Below are 22,235 nucleotides of genomic sequence, written 5' to 3' on the forward strand. Positions count from 1 at the left end.
ATTGTACTTCCCCAAGGTCCACATTTGTCCACACTCATTTTTTTTAACACTTTGTTTCTCCAGCTGTCTCACCTTTTATCTGGGAGTATGTCATATCATATTAGATGCTCTCTGGTACTTATTAAATATTCAGAACTATTTTCTGCTTAAAATAGTTCTCTTCCAGAGAACAAATAGTTCACAAGTGTGAACTGTTTTCTTATTTTGAGAAAAGAAAACTTTACACACATACAAGTGTGTTTTCTGGTCAGAAAAAAAAAACAAACAGGTGTGTGGCGTGGCAAAGAAATACAAGAGTTTTAGAATCAGACAGTTATGTCTTACCGCTTCTGAGCCTTATTATCCCAATTCTATATCCATAAATTTGGGATAATAAGGGTAGGTACAATACAAATTTGTTACAAGGATGAAATAAGATAGAATATGTTTCTTAAAAAACATTTAAGAAACGATAAACCTTGCACTCATGTTAATTATCTGAGTTACTACCATTAGTGTAACCATTTTAATAGTCAATTCAATTAAATATTCATTAAACAATACAGTTTTCTAGGGCTAAGCATGGGAAGACCACAAAGATTATTAAGATGTGCTCCTACCTTGGGATAAGTCCACTAGTTATAGCCCAAGGCATAATGAAATAAGTACTAAATTATGACAGAACCTACAAGCTTAGAGAAAAGAATTTTGACTTCTACATTTAAGTTTGTATTTTTGGCTCAACTTTTTGTTCAGCTAGCTATATGTTGGCTTACGTCTACCTACATTAATTTGGTGTATCTGGAAATAAAATGACCTGGTCAGCAATTTGAACATCTGACCCAAATGGAGTCTGGAGAATAGTCTTCGAACAGTGTCCAAAGGTGGGTGATTTCATCTAGAATGCCAAGATCTTGTAAAAATAACCATGTGATTTGGTTCAGGATCTTTTCAAGAGGCAAAAATATGAGTGGGCTCCAGAAGTCTGCTTTTCTTTTGTTTTTGAGTAATACTCTTTAATTTTCCTCAAATGCACATTTTACTTTGGAGACACTTAGCTCACACGTGTTAGAAAGCCCATCTCCCTCTTACCCTGGAGGGAGCTCTAAGGGCTAGAAGTTCACAGAGTTAGAGAGTCAAGACCCCTAGGTCCTCACGAAAGACCTATCATCTGATACTGCCTTTCCCTCCTTGGTGCAGCCAGAATTTAACTTAAAATGGAAATGTCCTTCTGTGTGGTGGTGGCCATGGAGGGAGTCCAGCCCCATGGCTTGTCTTGGAAGCTCCACTTCTCCAGCTTTCTAAAATCATGCTGCACACGTTGTTCATCAAGGTCACTACATCACTTCCCCATTAGTGGGGAGTGGGGGGGAGACAATAAACAATGACTTGTCACTTTGAGAATATTTTATTAAGGACTTCATTTTATAGAGAAAAATCTAGGGGAGAAAAATGTATCCCCTGAGTAATCAATATGTTTAACAGATGACTGTTTATTTTCAAATGTGGGTAACAAAAATTGGGCAGATAGAGGGATGATAATTCAGGTGGGATGAAAACTGTTCTGGTTAACCAGTTTATTCATGTCTGTCTCTCGTCACCTGTAATATTCTTCTACTGCACTGGTGGTTCCCCCATTTCAGGGTGTGTAGGAATCACCTGGAAAAGAATGATTTTAAAAATCTGATTCATGTTGCCTTCCTCCACACTGCAAGGCTGAGTCAAAAGGGAAAGAGAAGTGGTTTGTAAATGAATATCATGAATCATCCTCAAAATTCAGGGGCAGTCAACTGACTTGGAAACAACTACCCAAAGTTATTTTTTTCATATTCAGAATTTGAGATCTGGTTGGAGAAGAATTGGTGGAGGCTGGAAATAAAGTTTTTGGAGATGTAACTTTATAGAGCTTTCTGTTTAGAAAAGTAACAGTCACCTACAGTTTTTATTGTTGTGGTCAGTGCAGCCTGACTGCTGTGTGTGTGTGTGTGTGTGTGTGTGTGTGTGTGTGTGTGTATGCACACGTGTGAGAGAGAGAGAGAGACTCTAAAGCTCTTTAGATCTTTAGAATATAATGAAATCATATTACTTCTGAAGGCTATCTTTCTAACATATGATGCCAGTTATTTTGTTAGAATTTTAGACTAACAGTTTCTTTGCCCAGGTCACCTGGTTGGCATTTGGAATCTCACGTGAGTTCTTGTCTGTAGAAAATGTGAGCTGTCTGTATCAGTGATTGGATGGCACACACATGGAACGTGCTGGAGGTCAGGCTGCCAGAATCTCATCAGTCACAGGTCCTCAAGAGCTTTGGTCCAGTGATGTCTGGTAGATCCAGAGAGGAGCTGGAAAATGCCATTGTCGATGAACCCAAAGAGAATATCTGGTCTGCTTTGCTTGTACTTCTCTGAGAGTTTCAGAGTGGAGACAGGAATCAGAGAGTAACAGCAGCTGGGTTGTGTTTGTTACATTTTTAAAAGCCAATACAGCAACCTGAAGAGCAGATGTTTTACTAAAAATCTCATGGTACAGAAATGCCAAGAGCTTTATTCCAGAGACAGATCATCAAAGACAGGAAACAGGATTAGAAACCAAATTTCCTGAGTTCCTGGTTTGCATTGATCTTGCATCTTCTAACTCCTGTGGTCAGGTTGGGCTGGGAAGATGACCAGCAGACCAGGGCAAGCTGGCGGAGGGGCCTTTTTGTCTTCAGAGCACTGGGTGCTGCCTATACAATGGCCACCTTATGCAAAAGTAAGGCTCCGCTGCTGACTGGGGCTTGAAATTCCTTTAATGGGGAACGTATACCCATTTCTCAGTGAGAGCTAAGGCTTAAACTCCTGCAACTCAGCGAGGGGGAAAGAGTGACTGACTTCCACATCCCAGTAGCTGTACATGGTGTGAGGAAGGGGTAGGTGGTGGTCTGAGAGACCCCAGAGGCAGGAACAGGACAGGCAGGAAGATCCAAGGCTGCCTGTGCCTGCCTCCTGTGTGCCGTGCTCCTTTGTTGTTTCTGGTCATAGGAAATGTTGCTGTTCTGTGATGCTTTCCTCTCTCTTACTCTAGTTGCTTTGAACCCAGTCAATACTAGGAGTTGCATTTTCTCTTTTCCCCTCACTTCTAACTTTCTCCATCTTTCTCTCAAAGAGATCACCTAAATTCTCTTCCTAGGGAAGCCTATTATGGGTAGGGAATGGAAAGGAAAGAAAGAAGGGGAAGTGATGAGTAGGAAAAGGAAGAGGAAGTTATATTTCTAATAACTGCATGGGCGGTGCAGTCATTTCCTTTTTGTGTGAGAGCTAGAAGGGTCCCTCAGGAGGCAACCTGAGGACCAAAATGGTTAGTGGTTTCTTCAAGGGAATGCAGTCACCAAGAGCAAAGAGGAGACTCACATTTGGTTATGCAAATATACTATTTTTTTCCTTAAACTTTCACCCACTATTTTAGTAATCATCTATGGATCTTTCTGGAAATAATCAATACTGTGGTGTTTACTAGTGGGGATTCTATTTCTCTCATTCCTGCTACATTCCTTTATTAGAAGCAAGAGCTGTCCCTTCTCCTCCAATGATTTAATGATTTATCTATTCAATTAATTATTATTTATATCAGTGTGGATTAATGGATATTTATTGTATATTTGGGCTATGTCCAATTCTACCATATTTTATTTTCTTGCTCAAATTGTTCCAGCTTTGGCCACTGAGATCTCCCTCAGTTTAACTAGCCCCTGTATCTCTTTGATATGTCCCCATCTTTTTGTTTTTTGAAACGCTTCCTTATTTTTTGGTACCATAAAATGTTCCAGGCTCATCTCATATTTTCCCTGCCCAACCTGTAATCAACCATTTCTCCAAGAGTCCCTGGTTCCTTTTATTGGAGAATAGTATTTAAAAATCAATATCTGGTTGCTGAGTGTGCTAATTGCTACTGGAGTGTCACTACTTCTAGGCTTGTTCTAAGCTAGAAGGTAGATATAGGTTTACTCACTCACACATTCTCACACAGATCTGTATGCACATATATTAGAAACCATGAGTTTATACTGGTAGTTCTGATTCCAATCCCAAACCACAAGCATTCCCTCTTTCCTATTTGTAACTTCTTTCTCTGAGAAAGTGAGAAATCTGGCTTTCATTGTCTACTATGTTTACTTATTTGATCTTCCCTAGTATACACATTAAGTAGTTTCAGAATTGCTAACCCATCTCTCTGTGAGAAACACATTTACAACTAGAATACAGTATTTGTCTTTGTGAACTTAGCTTACGGTATCTAATCAAAATAGTATTTCCAAAATTACTTTGACTTGTTCTTTCCTTCTCCTTCAGTGAGATTGTGTTATTCATTTGCAACACAGTTAGGTTCATTTGTGGCTATTTGTATTCTACTCTGGGATCTCCCAACATCCTGGTTGATTTGAATCCATTCATGTTTTGGCTACATGAAACATTACTAAGTTTCTAAGAATCAAAGCTGTACAAAAAGTATACTCAGAACTGTCACTCCTTCCTCACCCCTACATCCCCACTTCCATTCTTCTCTTTTTTCCCCACATACCTCCAATAGGTGAACAGACTATTTAGTTTTTGGTTTATCCTTCCTTTATTTCTTTCACACAAATAATCAGATACATTTGTATTTTCTTATATTGTTTTCTCTCTTTCATGAAGGATCACATACTATAGATACTCTTCTGTATTTTTTTCCCTCTTAACAGTATGTCCTGGAAAGCATTCTATATCAGTTCATAGAGATCTACCTTATTCTTAAACAAACAAACAAACAAACAGAAAAACAGCAGAATAATACACTGTATGGATGTATCGTAGCTTACTCAACCCCTCTTTATTGTATGCATATGAAATTTAGTATTGCTTAAGGTGTACCTTTAGGGTGGATTTCTGGAAGTGTGATTGCTGGGTCCAAAGGTAAGTGCATATGTAGTTTGGTTAAGTATTGTCAAATTATCCCTCAGAAGGTTGTACCAGTTTGCATTCTCCCCAGCAACGTTTATTTCTTCACAGCCTCATCAACAGAATGTGTTCTCATACTTTTTTATTTTTGCCAATTTGATAGGTTAGAAATTATATGTCTATATTGGTCTAAGTTCCATTTCTCTAATTATGAGTGAGTTTGAATAGTTTTTCATCTATGTGAGAGCTATTTTAACATATTTTTCAGGTATCATTTGTTCATATTAGCTTCCCATTTATCCATAGGGATTTTGGTATTTTTGTACAATAATTTTCTATATTAAGGATCTTATACCTTTGTCATATTGCAAAAATTTCTTCCAGTTTGTCACTTGTCTTTTGACATTGTTCATGGTAATTTTTGCCATGCAAAAAGGTGTTTAACTTCTGTGTAGTCAAATGGATTTTAACAGAGAGAAAGCCTTTCCCTACATTTAGGTTAAAGAAGAAGTTACCACATGGGAACCTCAATCTTAATGTCCTGAGGAGTCAGCAGATAGAGTTTGGGACTGTCAGAAAGACTGAAAATTGAAGGGGGAAATTTAAAAAAAGGGAGCCATAGAGAGGGAAACTTCAAAATATGTGTATTAACACTACTCAAATCTTTAACTGATATCTGAAATATGCATAGGTGGACAAGACTCCAGAGAGCAAGGGATCCTTCATTTGAAAGACTTAAAAAGCTGAGCAGAGAATTCAACTGTTGCCTACCACATAGGACACAGAATATGTAGTTTGAGTTCTGCCCAGTTAGAGAGGTATGGAAAGCTTTCCAGTGGAACACCAGAAGGGCCATGCCTTAGGTATAAAAACCTATGACCCAGGAAAGGGGATTTCCTCAAGGACTACAAGTAGAATTAAAAGATACTAAAGGCAAAACCAAAAAGATTCTTCCTGACAACGAATTAAACCAAGCCTCTACAGATTCAAGTTTATCTGCTACTGATTTAACAGCATGCTGGAATAAAACTCAACACTCTTTAGAGGAAAATAACAGGATCTAGAATGAGTAGTATATACAGTGTCCAATATACAATAAAATATTACCAGACATGTGAACAAGTTGGAACATGTAATCCATAATCAAGAGAAAAATCAGTCGATAGAAAAAGACACCAAAAATAACTCCAGTGTTGAAATTAGAAGACAAGCACTTTTTAAAAAATACGATGAATTTATTAAAGAGTGGACAGGACATAATAAATGAAATTTTCAGGAGACTTTTGGAAATTTTGTATATTTTAAAAACCCAAGCGGGATAGAACTGAAAAATACAATACTATAAATAAAAAATTGGGACTTCCCTGGTGGCGCAGTGGTTAAGAGTCTGCCTGCCAATGCAGGGGACACGGGTTCAAGCCCTGGTCTGGGAAGATCCCACATGCCGCGGAGCAACTAAGCCCATGTGCCACAGCTACTGAGCCTGCGCTCTAGAGCCTGCGAGCCACAACTACTGAGCCTGCATGCCACGACTACTGAGGCCCGCGCGCCTAGAGCCCATGCTCCACAACAAGAGAAGTCACCACAATGAGAAGCCCGCATACTACAACGAAGAGTAGCCCCCGCTCGCCACATCTAGAGAAAGCCTGCACACAGCAGCAAAGACCCAATGCAGCCAAAAAAATTAATTAATTAATTAAAAAAATTAATTGGGTGGAATTAACAACAGATTGGACGCAACAGAGGAAAATGTCAGTGAACATGAAGACATCAATAGAAATCCTTTGAGCTAAAGCTCAGAGAGAAAAAGATTGATAAAAATGAACAGAGCCTTAGTGACCTGTGGGACAGAATCACACACTCTAATATACATGCACTTGGAGTCTCAGAGAAAGATAAGACAGAATGGAACAGAAAAGGTATCAGCCAATTTTTTAAAAAATGACAGCACACAAATCCAGAAAGCTCACAAGATTCAGACAGAGAGGATTGAAACCAACTAACCAACCAAACATAAAAACAGAAGCACATCATAGTAAAACTGCTGAAAATAAAAGATAAAGAATAAATTGTAAAAGTAGCCAGAGAAGAAGGAACATTAGAAACAGAAAAGAAATGATAAGAATGATGGTTGACTTTCATTAGAAATTGTAGAGCCAGAAGACAGTGGAAAAGATATCTCTAAAGTGCTGGAAAAAAAAAAAACCAACTTTCTCCCTAGAGTTTTAGAGCCAGCAAAGATATGTATCAAAAATGATTTAAGGCATTTTCAGGTAAAGGAAAGCTGAGAAAATTTGTCATAAGCAGACCTGTACTAGAAGAAATGTTAAGGAAGTTTCTTCAAGCTGAACAAAATGAAATTGCATGGAAATTTAAACCTAAAGGAAAGATGAACAGTGAAAATGCAAAATGTGTAGGTAAATATTAATGACACCTTCCTTCTTGTCTTAAACTTTTTAGAATTCAATTGGCTATTTAAAGCAAACGTAATTGTAGTTATTTTGGTTTTATAATGTATATGGAAGTAAAATGTATGGCACCTTAGCACAAAAGATGGGATTTAAAGTACTTGGAATTATACTATTATAAGGTTCTTATGTTATACATGAATTGTTATTAATTAAAGGCAGACTGTCATAGTAAAAAATATATATTTTAATAGAGAAGGTAAACTGAGACAAAAAAGTAAAATCCTCAGTTAATCTGGAAGAAGGCATGGAAGAAGGAACAAAAACTAATGACCTAAGGAGACAGACATACCATAGTAGTATAGTAGACTTATACCCAACATTATCAGTAACTATATTAAATATAAATGGACTGAACATTCCCATTAAAAAGCAATTAAATTGTCATATGGGGTTTAAAATAAGCAAAATCTCATCTGTATGCTTTGAAGATAAAGATACAGACAAGAAAAAGATATAGCTTGCAACTAGAACATGAGAGCCTAAATTAATATCAGATAAAGCAAACTTTAAGACAAAGAGTGTTACCAAGGATAAAGAGGGTCATTTCATGAAGATTAAAAGACCACTTCATCAAGAAGGCAATAATCTGAAATAGGTATGCACCATAACAGACATTCAAAATACATAAAGCAGGGGAACTTCCCTGACGTTCCAGGGTTTAAGCATCGATGCTCCCACTGCAGGGAGCATGGGTTCGATCCCTGGTTTGAGAACTAAAATCCCACATACCATGTGGCCTGGCCAAAAAAAAAAAAAAAAAAAAAGCGTGAAGCAGAAATTGACAGAACCAAAGGGAGAAACAGACAAATCCAATAATTGGTGAAAGAAATAGACAGGAATTCAATATGGCTTAAAAGATGTGAACAACACTATCATCCAACTCTATCTATTTCGCATTTATAGACATTTATTGAAAACTACACCCAGAACTACAGTTGCTGTTCGTAAGACAAATCTCAATAAAAATTTTAAAATATCAAAATAATACAGAATATTTTCCCTATTGATAATGGAGTTAAATTAGAGATCAATAACAAAAAGATATCTGGAAAAATCTCCGAAATAAATATTAAGCAACTCATTTCCGTGAATCCAAGAAGGATTCTCTAGGGGAGTTAGACAATATTTCAAACTGAACGATAATGAAAGCAAAACATATCAGATTTGGTGGGTGTAGTGAAAAGAGTCCTCAGAGGGAAATTTATAGCTTGAAGCGTTTATCTTAGAAAATAAAAAAAGGTTTAAGTAAATGATGTAAGTTTCCACCTTAAGAGCTAGAAAAAGAAGAGCGAAGTAAGTAGCATAAAGGGAATGATAAAGATTAGAGAGAAATCGATAAAGTAGAAAATAAACTCTAGAGAAAAGCAACAAACCTAAAAGTCTGTTCTTTGAAATGATTAAAAATTGATTGATCCCTAGCAAGACAGATCAAGAGAAAAAGAGATAAAGGACTAGCTAACAAGATCAAGAATGAAAGAGGGAATATCATAACATATAGGACAGAGATTAAAATACAATAAGGGAATATTATGAACAACTTTATGCACATAAATTAAAGAACTTAGAACAAATTCCTGGAAAAACACAACTTTCAAGAGCAAGCAAAAAAACAAACGGGGGGAGCTAAAAATATCTATTAAATGAATTTAATTTGTGATGGAAACATTCTACAAAGAAAGCTCTAGGTCCAGATGGTTTTCTGTTGAATCCTATCAAACATTTGAAGACAAAATTATACCAGTCTTACACAAAACTCTTTCAAAAACCCATATAATACTGGTATGAGAACTAATAAGTACATTGCAAAGAAAAAATTATAAACCAATATTTTCATTACATAGGTAGAAATGTATAATAAAATATTAAAGATGGCATCCAGCAATATATATACAAAGAAAAATATGTCACCAAGTGGTGTTTACTCCAAGAATGCAGTGTTGATTTAACATTCAAATATCAATGAAATCTACAACATTGACAAAATAAAGGAGAAAAATTATGTGATTATATAATGCAGAAAAAAATTTGACAACCTCCAACATCAGTTCATGGTTATAAAAAGTCTTAGCAAACTAGAAATAGAAACTCATTTCCTCAATTTTGAAACAGCACATCTACAGTAAACCTATAGTTAACATATCTAATGGAGAAATATTGCCCGCTTTCCTCACTAAGAGGGAGAACAAGGTGAGAATGTCCACTTTCACCACTTCTATTTGACATTACACTGGAGGTCCTAGCTGTGCAACAGCTAGGCAATAAAAAGAAATAAATGACAAGTATTGTAAAGGAAGAAATAAATCTGTCTTAATTTGCAGATGAAATAGTTGTTTAAATAAAAAATATGAAAGACTTCACCAAAAATACCCCCAAACTCTACCAGAACTAGTAAATCAATACACGGTTACAGGATACAAACTCAGTATGCAAAATAAATTTTATTTTTATACACTATCAATAAACAATTGGAAAACAAAATGTAAAATTAAATTAAATTTACAATATCATTAAAAAACATGAAGTTCTTAGGAATATATTTTACAATAAAAATTCAAACAGTGCAAGATCTGTATATAGAAAACTATAAGACATTGCAGAAGGTAATTAAAGAAAGCTTAAATAAGTGGAAAAGTATATCATGTTTGTGCATGGAAAGATTCAGTATTGCTGTGATGTTCATTTTCCTTAAATTGGTCTTTAGAGTCAACACCATCTCAGTCAAAGTCGCAGCAGGACTTTTTGTAGAAACTCACAAGCTGATTTGACAATTCATGTGGAAATACAAATAGCCTAAAATAACCAAAGCAACTATGAAAAAATTTGAAGGAATGTGCAGGCCTTGTACTATCTGATTTTAGAGTTAATGCTAATGCTCCGATAACCCAGGCAGTATGGGATTGGCATAAAGATAAACAAATAGATCAATAGAACACCATAGAGTCCAGAAATCGACCCACAAATATATGTTCATTTGATTTTTTACAAAGGTACAAAGGAAATTAAATGATGAAGAGATAAATTTTTTCAGCAAATTGTGCAACAAACAGCTAAATATCCGAACGGTAAAAAAATGAACCTTGACCTATTCCTCACATAATACACAAAAATTAATTTGAAATTGACCATAGACTTAAAGTGAAAGTGAAAACTATAAAACTTTTAGAAGAAAACATAGGATATCCTGTCTTTGGCAGTGGGGTAAACTAAGATTTCTTAGAAAAACGATAAAAAGCACTAACCATTCAATTAAATATTGATTGATTGGATTTTTTTCAAAATTAAAAAAAAAAATTGTTCTCCAAAAGACACCAGTAAGAAAGCAAAAAGACAAGCCATGACCTTGGAGAAATTATTTGCAACACATGTATCTGACAAAAGACTTTTATCCAGAATATATAAAGACCTCCTCTAACTTAGTAACAAAAAGACATAATCTAAGAAAAATTACACAAGAGACTTGAAAGACACTTCACAAAAGAAGATAAAAGAATGGTAATGAGCACATTAAACTTTTCTCAATCTTATTAGTCATCAGGGAAATTGAAATTAAAACCACAATGAAATACCACGACACACCCACTGCAGTGTGTTAAACTAAAACGATTGATGAAATTCAATCATGGTGACAATATGGAACAAGGGGAACTTTCATAATTGCTGTTGGTAGTGTAAAATAGTAATACCCATTTTGGAAAACAGTTTGGCAGTTCCTTATAAAGTTAATTATATACCCACCCTACGACCAGCACTTTCCTCCCTAGGTATTTACCCAAGAAAAATGAAACCCTGCTCACAAAATGACTTATACAAGAATGTTTATAACAGCTGTATCAATAATAGTCAAAAACTGGAAACGACCCGAATGTTCATCAACGTGAGTCTGGATAAACCAGTTGTGGTATCTTCATACCTCGGAATTGTATCCAGCAATAAAAAAGGGATAAAGTACTGTTACATGCAACCAAATAAGTGAATTTTACAGATGTTATGTGTAGTGAAAGAAGCCTGGCAGAAAAAATTAATAATGTATGATTCCATTTATATGACATTCATTCAAGAAGGGGTGAAATTAGCAGATGGTTATCTGGGGATCAGAGAGTGGGAGACTGGTACTGACAGAGAGGGAGTACAGAACGGGGTCTGGGAAATTTCTATACCTTGGCCTGGGTGGTTACATGGTTACATACACATGTAAAAAATCATCAAGCTGTCAACTTAAGATTTATGCATCTGACTGTATGCCTCTTATTCCTCAATTAAAACATTTAAAGATATAACTTAAGTGGTGCCTCACAGCATTTAGGTTGTTTGCATTACAGGCACTTACCATTTTTTTGTATATGAAATTGGAAACTTAGAAGTTTCCAAGATTCAGCTGCTGAATCTTGATACACTAATTGGGGAAAAGAAGAAATGGCTAATGGCAACAACATTCACCGAGTGTCAGTTCTGTGCTAGACAATTTTCAGTGTCACACCAAAACACAGTTGTGGGTGCCCAGGCCAGCCAGCAGCATGGAATCCAAAGAGCATGGTGACAGATGACGGGGGAGGTCTGGGCCAGTGTCCAGGGTCACAGGAGTCTGGCAAGAGGTGAGCTATTGAGGGCTGCCCTAAAGTCAGGCAGACATACCCTAGAGATTCTGAACCTTCTATTAGAGATCTTACATCCCAGAGGCTGGACCCCAGGAAGCAGGGCCCTGACCAAGGTGGTAAGGAAGGCCCAGGCATGGACCATTGGGCAAGTCACCCAGATAGGACAAGGGGATAAGACAGCTTAGTTTCAGAGAGAGGCAGATCTATGGGGACATGTACCAAACTCTGGGCTCATGGTTGAAGAGCATACCATAGAAATGAAATTTTTCTAGTTTATGGCACCCTAATTACTGGTGAGTTTGACTTGGTATAAGTGACTGAATACTGAACAACAGTTTCTTTTGCGGGGGGGGGGTCTCTCCTTTTTTTTCAGCTTTGTTGGATATAATTGACATAGAACATTGTGTAATTTTAAGGTGTACAATGTGATGATTCATATATAGTACACTGATTACCACAATAGTGTTAGTTAACACTCCCATCAGCTCACATAATTACATTTTTGGTGGAAAGGGAGACATTTAGGATCTACTTTCTAGCAACTTACAAGTATGTAGTATAATAGTGTTAGCTATAGTCACCATGCTATACATTAGATCCCCAGAACTTATTCCTCTTGTAACTGGAAGTTTGTACCCTTTGACCAACATGTGTCCATTTCTCCTGCCCCCAGCCCCTGACAGCCACCATTCTACTCTGCTTCTATGACTTCAGCTTTTTTAGATTCCACATATAAATGAGATCGTACAGTGTTTGTTTTTCTATGTCTGACTTATTTTACTTATCATAATGACCTCAGGGTCTATCTGTGTGGTTGCAAATGGCAGGATTTCCTTCTTTCTTATGCTGAATAATATTCCATTGTATATATATGTGTGGGTATATATATATGTATATATACGAACACTTAGGTTGCTTCCATATCTTGGTTTGTGTAAATAATGCTGCAATGAACATAGGAGCACAGATATCTCTTCGAGATAGTGATTTCATTTCCTTCAGATAAATGCCCAGAAGTGGGATTTCTGGATCATATGGTAGTTCCATTTTTAATTTTTTTAGGACCCTCCATACTATTTTCCATAGGGGCTGTACCAATTTACATCCCCACCAACAGTGCACAAGGATTCCTTTTTCTCCACATCCTCACCAACACTTTTTATCTCTTGTCTTTTTGATTATAGCCATTCTAACAGGTATGAGGTGATACCTCATTGTGGTTTTGATTTGTATTCCCCTGATAATTAGTGATGTTGAGCATCTTTTCAAGTACCTTTTGGCCATTTGTATGTCTTCTTTGGAAAAATGTCTATTCAGGTCACCTGCCCATTTTAAAAATTGGATTATTTGGTTTTGGGGCTTTTTTAAACAATTGAGTTGTATGAGTTTCTTATATATTTTGGGTATTAACCTCTTATCACATAGATGGTTTGCAGATATTTTCACCCATTCTGCAAGTTGCCTTTTCATTTTGTTGATTTGTTTCTTTTGCTGTGTGGAAGCTTTTTAGTTTGATGTAGTCCCACTTCTTTATTTTTGCTTTTATTACTTGTGCTTTTGGTGTCAAATCCAAAAAAATTGTTGTCAAGACATTGTTTTCTTCTAGGAGTTTTATGGTTTCAGGTCTTAATATTTAAGTCTATAATCCATTTCTAGTTAATTTTTGTAAGTGGTGTAAGATAGGGGTCTAATTTCACTCTTCTACATATTTTTTTTGAAGAGACTATCCTTTCCCCATTGTGTATTCATGGCTCTCTTGTCAAATATTAGTTGACCATACATGCATAGCTTTATTTCTGGGCTCTTGATTCTGTTCCATTGCTCTGTGTGTCCTGTTTTTATGACAGCACCACACTGTTTTGATTACTGTAGCTTTGTAATATAGTTTGAAATCTCAAAGTTTGATATCTCCAGTTTTGTTTTTTCTCAGCGTTGTTGTGGTTATTTGAGGTCTTTTGTGGTCCCATATGAATTTTAGGACTTTTTTTTCCTATTTCTGGGGAAAAAAAACCCACTTTTGATAGGGTTTGCTTTGAATCTATAGATTGCTTTGGGTAGTATGGACATTTTAACAATGTTAATTTTTCTGATCCATGAACATAGTATATTGTTTCATTTATTTTTGTCTTCTTCAATTTATTTCATCTTATAGTTTTCAATGTACAGATCTTTCACTTCCTTGGTTAATTTATTGGGTTTTGATGCAACTCTAAATGAGATTGTTTTTATTTCTTTTTCAGATATTGCACTGTTAGTGTAGAAAAATGCAACTGATTTCTGTATTTTGACTTTGTATCCTACAACTTTACTGAATTCATTTATTAGTTATAATGTTTTTGGGGGGACTCTTTAGGATATTCTATATATAAGCTCATATCATCTGCAAATAGAAACTATTTTACTTCTTCTTTTCCAATTTGGATGCCTCTATTTCTTTCTTGCCTAATTGTTCTGGCTAGGACTTCCAGTACTATGTTGAATAAGGATGGCGAGCGTGGGCATCCTTATCTTATTCCTGACCTTAGAGGAAAAGCTTTCAACCTTTCACTGTCAAGTATGATGTTCACTATGGGCTTTAACAACAGTTTCTTGAAGTTCTCTGTGATTAGGGGGTTGACACATCCTGGGGCTTGATGCTACTGGAAACCGTAGAATTTGGGTGAACAGCAATGAGCCTATTATTCTATTTATTCTGCCCTTCCTCAAGGCCAGTGGGCAGACCATTATGGTCAGCTGGGATCAGGACATTTGTCAAGTTCTTGCTGTGATGAGAGACAGCCTAGGGCCCAGCACTTTGCCTACAACCAACACCCTGATAGCAGGACTAAGAAAAGGGAAACAGCAAAGTTGCCAGGCTGCAGGGGCCTCCATGAGGAACGTGGGACCAAGCTCACAGGTGTATGACATTAGGACACAGCATAATGCAAAGGAGGGAATCACATATGTCCCTATAAAGGGCTTAACACCTCCCAGCCTGGCCTCCCAAGTCAGCCAGGGTTAAGTCCAGCCCATCCCCTCATCAGCTTAGCAGCCTGGCGGTGGGACAGATCACCCCCTATTGACCCTAGAATTTCATGTGGCAGCTCTCGGCGACCTGCTACTCTTCCTTTCCTGCTCGCCAACAGCTCAGGCTTTCCGAATAGGCTGTTTTGTTGTGTTTTAACCCCTAGTGTTAATTCACCCCTTACTCACAGTGTCTCAAAGCCCTCTCCCTGCTGAGCACGCAGGAGCACACAGAGGCTCACGCAGTGGTTGTCTCAACATAATGAGATGGGTGCTGTTTCAGAATTCCAAAAGGTTAGCCAAACATAGAAGCCTCTGAGTGAGAGTGAAATAAAAGTGCTTCATCGGAGCTTCAGATATATAGATTTAAATAAACAATTAAGAAAAAAAAAGAAGGCCTGTAAACGTTTGAATTTTTACTGAATAGTTCCTTGTATGACATATGCTGCTGCTCGATGACATAGCGCGCCATGCACCGTGTGAGTCCTGGGGCTTCAAAGCTGACTAAGGCACGGACTCTCAGCTGGAGCGATGGGTGGCGGTTAGGGTCAGGGGGGATGTGCAGTGAGAGGGGTCTGGAGCAGAGAGGGGGCCGCCCCATTTTCTGTGTCGGGTGGCTCTCGGAAGGAGCGTCCTTGAGCTGAGTCCTGCGTGGGGACCGGCAGAGCACGCCCTTTCACACCATCCCCCGGCAAGGGGAGCAGGACCTCGGAGGCGAGGCATGTGACGTGAACGAGTGACTGTCAGGCTCAGGCTGAGCCTCGAGACATCGGCATCCCAGTTCCCAGGCTGGAGAGGCTGGCCGGAGGGTGACTGTGGCGGTGACGGCGGGTCCTCACTGCGGGGAGCCTTGTGCGCCCCGAGTGCGGGGTTGAGAACCTTCCACCTTCCCTGCAAGTGATGGGGGTCATGGCCTGAGCACGTTGGTGTCAGGAAGATCGTTCTGGAGTCAGGGCTGAGAGGGTGACTCTTTAGAAGGCCACAGTAACCATCATCCCAGAAGAGTTGGGATCCAGCCTGACCTGGGGCGTGGTGGCCGTGAGCATGAGGGGTGGTCGGTGAGACTTGTGATAGTTTAACGGGGAGGAAGCTGAAGGTGGAGTCAAGAATGCCCCTGGGGCTCCCGTTTGTGGCTGGGGAAGATAGGATGCCATTCGTGGACATGGAAACGCAGAGCCCTGAGGAGTCCAAATTGCAGTGGGTTCTGTGCTCTCCGTCCCAATCGCTTGTTCCCTGAGTTCACTCTAGACCCCCACGGGGTGAGTTTTCTGCGTGCTGTACCCCTTGCCTTTCCCTCACCGCCCCAGGAAGGCCTCCTCCAGCTGTCTTGTGTGCCAAGCACCAACTGAGCTGCTGCAGAGATTCAGGAAACAAAGATCTTGAGGGCTAATTTCTTTCACGTATTAAATGTACGTTATTCTGCCTTATGTCAGCTTTAAGCAGTCACTAAGGGCAGTCAGACTCCATAACGTAGTCTTCAGCTAAATGCGAAGATCGTGTTATTGAAACAAGATCTTTCTAGCTGACGGTACTCCAAATGCACGCTTTGGTGCCTGTTAAATCTATTTATGGTTTCCTGATTCCCACCCCCACCCCTACCTCTATCCCTCCATCCACCGGAACATTAGAAGGAACTTGTGAAATGAGGACACTGTAAGAAAGGAAGACGGCATCCAACATTTGTTTGTTTGCATATCTGTTGTTGAAAATGATCAAGATCGATTTCAGAAGCATGTATTCAAATGTACGCTTACGTGACCAAAGAGGTTGTATCATCCAACAATTGTTTTCTCTTCTGAAAGGGTAAGTAATAAGAAGCAGACACTTCATTTGACACTAAAAGGGAAAAGGAGGAGAAATTGGGAAGTAATGTATTCAATTATAGGAGCCTTTTGCCAAGACCTTATTGATTTCATGTTTTGACAATTTCAGTCAAGCTTTAATGGCGAAAAGATTCAGAAACAGGTCAGATCAAACATGTGTGTCCCCCCTGCCCATCCCCACTCCTGGATCTTTTATGTGCCTGACAAAATTAGTCAGGTCTTCGCTAGGAAAGGGCTCTGTCTTTGGGGTCTGTTCATATTGCCAGGCCCCAGACCAGAGCTTGGAGGACAGTGCAGGTGAGAGAAGAGTCTGCAGAGACCCTGGCAATCCCCCCAAAAGCTGCAGACGCTGTAGCTGCCGTGCAGTGAGAAGGCTGACCTGGAGCCCCACACACCTTGCTGTGTATACTCCTCTCTACTGAATTTCCTCTCGCTATTTCAATGCCCTCTGAATCCAGTTTCATTTCACCCCTTTCCCTGGAATCTACCTCGACTCCCAGCGTCTGTGTGGGAGGGTCCTTCATGTGCCCATTGGCCCTGACCACTGGGCTGGGTGCCAGGCAGGTCGCAGTCCTGCCCTGGTCAGAGCAGCGTGGCAAGGGCTCCGATGGATGGATGTGCCCACTTGGCAGGAGAGAGACCAGAGCGGGGAACCTGGGGGAGGGGGAGCTGCCGGTGGGGGAGGGGGAGAGAAGGGGACGTGCACATCTCTGAAGCAGCGGAGGGAGTGCTCTGAGATTGGACGGTTCAGGGTGGAGGGGAGCCTTTGAATGCACGCTTATGGAGAACCTGCTCCCAGCACCGTAGGGGAGGACGCTTTCTCTGCTGCTGTGGCCCAGGCTGTCTGTGGGGGAGCCCTCTGTGTGAACAGCGAGGGCCGAGGGAAGGGGGCCAGGTCTGCGCTCACACAGCTTTGTTGGCAGCTGGGGACAAGGCACGCCCTGGCAGACCAGATACATCTGTGTTCCAGGTCTAGGGACAGTTACTGGACTTTCCTGGGACTCACCCTAAAACCAGAATGTCTTCACCATCCACGGCCAGCGCTGCGGAGCACGTGGGTGTGTTGGAGAGGTCCCCAATGCTGGGCACCTTCATACTATCATAGCAGCCATCGTTCTCACGGTGTGTTTCTGTGGGAATCCCAGCCTTGCACCCAGGTGACTCATCTCCCCACACAAGGGCTCTTCCACCCCCTCAGCCCTGCAACGCTGCCACCTGCCACCTTCGGAGGGAAGGGGGGATTCTGGTGCAGTGAGCTTAGTGCAGAGCTGGGGCCCAGCAAGGGTCTCAAGGTGGGGTGGGGTGGTAGAGGCAAGGGCCCTGGGTTCAAACTCTGACCCAGGCTCTGAGATGAGCATGAACCTCACGGCTGGCCCCTCCCCTCAGGTCCCCAAAGCCAGGACACAGCCCTCTCTGGGGCATCTTGAGAACATTTACTTATCCTCATAGGAAACAAGCTGGAACAGTGGACATAAGGGTGACCTCCTGTGTCCTTTCTCATATATATATATATACACACACACACATATATATACTTTGCGTATATAGTAGGATGTTGTCTGAGATTTATTTAACTGGCTCTCCTGGAATTGTAGCTCAGGTTCAAAGCTTAGGGTAAAGGTATCAAGAATCCCATATTCCCAGTTCAGGAAGCCACCAGTGAGCTGACAGCTGGTGGACCCAACCGCCCTGCTTTCTTTGAGAAGCTAGTGAGAGACAAACCAGCACCTGCCCATTGGTGCAGGAAGAGGGCGGCAGAATTGGGGAGAGGGCAGAGTTCAGGGAGAGAGGCTGCAGGTGGCAGGAAGGGGGTCCTCTGCTCAAAGCCACCTAGAGGGAACCAAGCTTAATCTGGAAACAAACCTGAAGAGAAAAGGGAGAAATAACATGGTGGGCAAACACGTAAGGAAAGAGGGACAGAGGGGTCAGGAGAAAAGACAGCTCAAATGACACAGGAAAAAAAGACAGAAATGCAGACATAGAAATATGATAGGAGAGGGAAAAAATAGAAAAACAAAAACCCAACAAAATAGAAAAAATACAGAAAGGCAGAAAACTCCAGAAACATTAAAAATATAGACAAGGGAGAAGTGGAGAAGTAAGGTTACCAAAAAAGAGAGAAAGGAGTCATTTCGGGAGAGAAATACAGAAAGACGAAAAAAAGATAGATATTAAAAAATACTGGAAGGCAGAAAAATATATGTGGACCACACCCCCACACCCCCACACACACAAAGACAAGACAGAAAGTCAAACAGGAGGAGAGGCAGGAAGGTGGAGGTGTGCGCTGAGTAGGTGAGGACTGGCCTCCTGGGGATGGCGGCGGAAGCCTCACGCTCTGGCCACACCAAGGGTGCCGTCAGAGAGAGATGCAGACCGGACCCAGGGAGACCCCAGCCTCCCCAGCCAGGGCTGAGTGGGAAGCACACGGGCTACAGAGGGATCTACAGCAAAACAGAGGCGAGGGCTTCCCTGATGGCGCAGTGGTTGAGAATCTGCCTGCCAATGCAGGGGACACGGGTTCGAGCCCTGGTCTGGGAAGATCCCACATGCCGCGGAGCGACTGGGCCCGTGAGCCACAATTACTGAGCCTGCGCGTCTGGAGCCTGTGCTCCGCAACAAGAGAGGCCGCGATAGTGAGAGGCCCGCGCACCGCGATGAAGAATGGCCCCCACTTGCCGCAACTGGAGAAAGCCCTGACACAGAAACAAAGACCCAACACAGCCATAAATAAAAAAAAAAATAAAAAAAAAAAAAAAAAAAAAAAAAAAACCTTTCCCCAATACTAAAAAAAAAAAAAAAAAAAAAAAAACAGAGGCGAGGCCAGGTGAGCATGTGCTGGAGGTGGGGTAGGTCTGGCAAAGCCAGGCCACAGGCTCTACCTACTACAGAGAAGGAAAAGAAGAGAAAAAAGAAGGAGAAGAAAAAGAATCTGTGGCCTGGATGATTTGGGGTGCACCATTTCCATTACTTTATGAGGTGGTCATCTGCTGGGCAGGTACAGGGCTTACTCCCTCCTGGACAAGGGCTCACAGGTCTAGGGGGTGGGCTGCTGAGGACAGTGGGAGCGGCTGTCCTGAGGGGGAAAAGTGGAAAGTGAGGAAAACATCATTGTTTGACCTACTTTACTTCGTATAAAATGTTTAAGTAACTGCATATTGTATTGTTCTCCATATTGGATGGGCATAATTTAAGACACGTGGTACCTGAAGTGTGTCGTAGAATCTATATCCAAGCTCAGCGAATGTGTACGGTTATTGGTCAGGACTGGACTCTTTTTTCCACCTGATTCCACCCTCTATCCACAGTAAGATGAAAAGGAAGAGGGTAGATTTAAGAGTGAGCACCGAAAACAAATTCAAAGGACATAGCAAATGGATTTGGGGCTGAGTACCAAGGAAGGAATGCTTTAAATGCTGCCAAAACAGGAGCCTAGGGGCTCCAATCAAGACGGCGGAGTAGACGGATGTGGAACTCACCTCCGCCCACAAATACATCAAAAATACATCTGCAAATGGAACAATTCTCACAGAACACCTACTGAACACTAGCAGGAGACCTCAAACATCTGAAAGGACAAGAAAGATCTCCACATGGCTGGGTACGATTGGTTAATAAAAGACATGAACTAATTAAAAAATAAAAATAAAAGACGGAAGCCCGAAGAATGCAGAAGGCAGGCGCTGTGAGTCCGCGGCTAAAGCTGGGCCCCTGCTCTTGCTGTCTTTCCCCTCTGCCCTCCTGTTGTGAGTTGAATTGTGTACGCTTCCACTCCAAAAGATATGTTCAGTCCTAACCCCCAGTATCTATAAAAGGGACCTTATTTGGAAATAGGGTCTTTGCAGACATAACCAAGTTAAAATGAGGTCATAGGGTAGGAAGTATGAGGAAGTAGGGTAGGCCTTACTTCAGTATGACTGGTGTCCTTACAGGAAAAGGAGAGACCTAGAGACACACACAGAGGAGAATGGTTTGTGAAGCTGGAGGCAGATATTAGATATTCAAGTCATTTGTCCACAAGCCAAGGAATGCAAAGGTTGCTGGCAACCACCAGAAGCTAGGAGAGGCAAGGAAGGATTCTCCCCTAGAGCTTTTGGGGGGAGCATGGCCCTGCCCATACCTAGATTTTGGACTTCCAGCCTCTCGAACTGTCAGAGAATAAGTGTCTGTTGTTTTAAGTCATCAAGATGGTGGTGATTTGTCACAGCACCTCTAGGGAACTAATACAACTCCTTAGTGTGGCTTTTAACTGTTCTTACACCCACAAGATGGCTGAGTTCCAAGCAGGAATCTAGAAAAAGGACAAAGAGAAGAAGGCACATGCCAGCTCAGGCTCTCTTTTATCAGGAAAACAGTTTTCACAGAAGCACCACCCAGTAAACCTCTGCCTACTTTCATTGGCCGTGGGGGTCCCATGTCTAACCCTAGTTGCAAAGGAGTCTGGGGAGGTGAGCATTTTAAAATGTCAGCTTTTTACTTTATGTATATATAAATATAATTATAAATATATATATTGTAAAATAATATATATAATTTTTATATATTAAAATTCACCAATTTCAAGTATTTTATCAATGAGCTTTGACTGAATGCATATGGTCCTATAATCACCACCACAATAGAACATTTCCATCACCCCAAAAACATTTCTTTGTGCCCCTTTTCGTCTCATCCCTTCCCCTGACTCTGACTCCTGGAAAACATTGATTTTTCTTTTGCTGTAGGTTTGCCTTTTTTATAATATAATATAAATGGAATAGCATAGTGCATAGTCTCTTATATCTGGCTTCTGTCACTTAACAAAATGCTTTTGAGATCCATCCAAGACGTTGGGTGTTCCTTTTTAATGTGGGGTACTGTTCCTTGGTACAGATGCACTACAATTTGTTTATCCATTAACCAGTTGGTGGATATGTGGATTGATTCCAGTTTTGTTAGTATGAACAAAGCTTCTATGAACATTCTCGTGCAAGTCTTTGTATGGACATATGTTTTTATTTATCTTTTGTAAATATCTAGGAGTGGAATGGCTGGGTTCATAGTAGGTATATGTTTATAAGAAACTGCCAAACTGCCTTCCAAAGTGGCTGAACCACTTGCATTCCCAACAGCAATAACTTTTAGTTGCCCTGCATCCTCAGTATTTAACATTGCCTGTCTTACTCATTTTAGCCATTCTAGTGGGTGTAGAGTGGTATTTCATTGCGGTCTTGATTTGCATTTCTCAAATCTTTTTCATGTGTTTATTTGCCATTCGTTTGTATTGTTTGGTGAAGTGTCTGTTCAAATTTCTTGCCTGTTTGTTTAACTGGATTTTGTTTTCTTACTATTGAATCGTAAGATGTCTTTATAAATTCTGTATGGAAGCCCTTTATTATATATGTGATTCACAAATATTTTCTCTTAATCCATTATCCATGTTTTCATTTTCTTAACAGTGTCAGAAAGAGC

At 40.3% G+C, this 22,235-nt stretch overlaps 1 protein-coding gene across 3 annotated transcripts in view; it reads left to right on the plus strand.

Annotated features, from left to right (window-relative positions):
- The window catches only part of ACOXL (acyl-CoA oxidase like), a 367,866-nt gene that overhangs the window by 266,230 nt on the left and 79,401 nt on the right, over nucleotides 1-22,235 (plus strand). The gene's annotated exons all lie outside the window — the stretch shown is intronic.

This window comes from Balaenoptera ricei, chromosome 13 (assembly GCF_028023285.1).
Source record: "Balaenoptera ricei isolate mBalRic1 chromosome 13, mBalRic1.hap2, whole genome shotgun sequence".
NCBI classification, from domain to species: domain Eukaryota; kingdom Metazoa; phylum Chordata; class Mammalia; order Artiodactyla; family Balaenopteridae; genus Balaenoptera; species Balaenoptera ricei.